Source organism: Solanum pennellii, chromosome 8 (assembly GCF_001406875.1).
Source record: "Solanum pennellii chromosome 8, SPENNV200".
Taxonomy (NCBI): Eukaryota; Viridiplantae; Streptophyta; class Magnoliopsida; order Solanales; family Solanaceae; genus Solanum; species Solanum pennellii.
In genome coordinates, this window is record NC_028644.1 from 54,961,427 (window position 1) to 54,965,090 (window position 3,664).

At 30.4% G+C, this 3,664-nt stretch overlaps 1 pseudogene; it reads right to left on the reverse strand.

The window, feature by feature from the left end:
* Positions 1-666: 666 nt before the first annotated feature.
* On the reverse strand, positions 667-1,476 carry LOC107026659 (annotated as a pseudogene).
* Positions 1,477-3,664: the final 2,188 nt, after the last annotated feature.

Sequence of the window (3,664 nt, forward strand, 5' to 3'; positions counted from 1 at the left end):
TCTATATACATCAATGTCATTTATGAGGTTCCCCCTCTATATACATCAATGTCATTTATGAGGTCAGATCAGATTCATGGAGGGGCGAATTTAGGAATTTATTCGAATTTTTTTATCGAAAAATTATATACATATATGACTAAAATTTAATTTATAAGTATATATAAATTATCAACAAACAGCAAAGACATAACTCAATGGTGTTGGGAGTTAAAGAATTCGAGGGAAAGTATTAATTTATTAGCTTATTTTTAGATGTTTTATTTTTATTTTCGTAAAATAGTGTAATCAGTTTAATTTTATTTTAAAAACAATAATGCAATCAGAAAATGATACTGGGAATGAAGGATTTATTAGTTTGATTTCTAATTATAAAAGGGAATCAGAAAATGATACTGGGAATGAAGGATTTAAGTTTGATTTCTAATTATATAAAAGGGAATATTAAAAAAGCCTTTTTCTTCGTGATTCGAAGATTTAATTCGACCTATTTATATCTAATTCGACGATCTTATTCTTTCGACTATGTTGTAGCTTCTTTTTCTTCTCCACTTTTTAAAGTTGTAAAGAAAAACATAAAACTCTAAAAAAACATAAGTAGCTTAGTAAAATTTTTTATCAAATTTATGGCTATTGTGAAACAGTTGTAACTTCCAAGCAAGGAACTGAGGCAAAAAGTAATGAAAACTCGATTCAATATCAAACAAGATACACATGCATTAATTGTGTCTTTTTTAATCCTTCACACTTGGGATGGATGCATCAAAATATGGTAAATCACTTCATTACATCAAAACAGAGCAGAAAACAGAGTAACTTTATATTTTCAAGCAACTTTGACCTGAATGGTTTTGGGCTTCTTTGGCTCAGGAGGAGGCAGCTTCTGAACAGTAACAGTGTTAAAGAATGACAAAAGTCCCACATCGGTGGTTAATGAGATGGGTGGACTCCTTATAAGGCTTGGGCAATCATCCTTCCTTTGAGCTAGCTTTTGGGGTGTGAGTTAGGCCTAAGACCTAATTTTACAAACAGTCAGAACTCCATCTTGACAAACTGCAGAAGTTGCATCAGTATTCGCATTCTCTGGCAGACTAAACTTCCTCATGAATTTCCCAACCCTTCTCTCCATCCTAATAAACTTTGCACCTTCTTTCTCTTCTTCCCTCTTCCTTTCACCACTAATCAACAGCACATTCTCTTCTTCCACCTGCACTTTGATATCTCCAGATTTCAACCCTGGCATATCCACAACGAAAACATATGAATTGGGATACTCTTTCACGTGTCGCAGCCATTGCCTTAGCATCACGAACATACTTCTTTGATGGTGCATTCACGGAATCTTCACCAGCAGCTTCCATCATATGGTGGAGAGTGTGTAAAAGTGGTGTGTTATCGATACCCATCAACCTCAAATCCATTCTTCTTTCGTGTTTCAAATTGGATTTTTATTCTCTCTGATTACAGGGGATGTTGAGAGGTGTTTATATAACACAAGTGTGGAATTCTAGAGGAAAATAGAAAAAGGAGGAAAGTTTCGAGGAGCTTCTTTCTTTTCATCGCCTTGTTTCGATAATTGTCTCGAACATTCCTGACTTAATAATAAAATTTGTTTTTCATTATCTTGAGAAACAAGAAAGAAGGTAAAAAATTATCAATGTATGTTTTAGACAAAAATTATAAAATAAAAGAAATAATAAAAAAAGTTGACATGTCTAAAGTTTAGGAGAAAGTGTTGCTGCTGTGATTTTGAAGAAGAAAAAGAAATATATCTGTTTTTAAGAAATATTCGAAAAAAATATATTACTTTATCTTCATCGTTATTGTTTGTGAATTTATCATGCTAAATAAAAATATGGTTAGATTCATGATCTACTTTTTAATTTTTGAATTTACAAATATAAGATGAAATTAATGATAATAAATATTAAATTTGTGTAGAATATGTTCTTATCAAATTTGGAGAATAATTTTTAAAAATTTGTTAACTTAACCATGGTTATAATATTTATTAATATATGTAATTTTGATCTTTAAAAATTAAATAGGACACATGTCTTTCATGTAGAAGCGCACCTAACAAAATGAAGGAAAAGTGTAATGGATGGGAGCCAAATTCGAGATTTAAAAGCATAGATTTGTCTTACCTCGTTTAACTTTTAAAAATAATAATTTAAACTTGTCCTACTCTGTCATGTCCTATTTGACGCATTCTATGTCGTTGTTTGTTTGATTCCAATGATGTATCCAGGGGCGGACCCACATAGGGCTGTTCGGGCGCTCAAGCACCCATTAAGCTCGTATCGAATTATCTATATTTATATTAAAATTAAGTTAGTATCGTATAAAATAAAAGTTGAGCGCCCAATAAACAAATGTATTAGTTAGTATGGTGGTTGGAAATGGGTTCTCAAGGTCTTATATTGCTTAAAAATGCCAGGTTCGTTCAATTCCCTGCAGTGACATTCTTAAAATTCTTTTTTCAAGATAATTTTTATTCTAGTTTTTCCTTTTGATTTTTTTCGCTATCTTATATAAATATAATTATTTTCTTTTGACAAGTGTTAAATTTGTCATTTATATTTTATGATCAATAGTTTAAAAAGTAACCACGATCTTAAAATCTTGAATAGGTCACTTCTCATGTCTATTATGTAACTTAATCTCATCTTCCATGTCTATAAACTTTTTCTTTCTCATCAGTCTAATTGGAAAAAACAAAAGGGAAGGAATTTTTTTTTCCGCTTTATTTCAATTTTTCAATTTAAAAGAGAAAAAGTCTTCCTTCTCGTTGATTTGCCTTTTGGGTAAGTACAATTGTATGTGAAGGTATATTGTTTTTCCTTCTTATTTTCTTGAATCAATCCAAATATTTTGATTGTCTATTGCATTGAAAAAATAACTACTATGTTGACGAATTTTAGCTCGCAATTACGTTCTTTGATTGATAATAAGTTGAAAATAGTGAGCACCCATAGTCGTAAATTTCTGGATCCGCCACTGGATGTATCTAGGGTGACAATTTGGCAGGTTGGGGTTAAATTTGTATATGTCAAAATGGTTCAAGACAATAAACGGATCAACACTCAGTTCAACTTAAATTGTTTGGTTTAGAATAGGTTGGGCGAAAACGGGTTAGGTAGCAGGCCATAATTCAACCCACTCAATTTTTACTAAGGGTCTGTTTGGAAAGCCACCTGTTAATTGAAATTGGTGTAATTACTAAGGTAGTAATTACACAATCTAGTAATTACACTACCTGTTTGACTATCATAATGTAATTACACATGTCTTGTTTGGATGTCACAATATAATTACACATGTTGTCTTAGTATACACAATTGCAACTCTAAAATTATATTAAATTTTAAAAATAAAAATGAACTATTTAAAATTTATAATATACAAATAAGAAACTTTATAAATAATATTAAATTAAATTTTCAGAGATACATTCTTTTTTGAAAATATATTACTTAATAAACACATGTTAACTAATATTATGAAAAAATTATTAATTTATAGTTTTTAAAATAAACATATTTCAATTGAATTGATCATAAAATCTAAAAGTATGAAGTTTCTATAAACATTGTGAAATGCATATTTGTCACGACCCAAAACCGGGGCCGCGACTGGCACCCACAATTTCCCTCCTATGTGA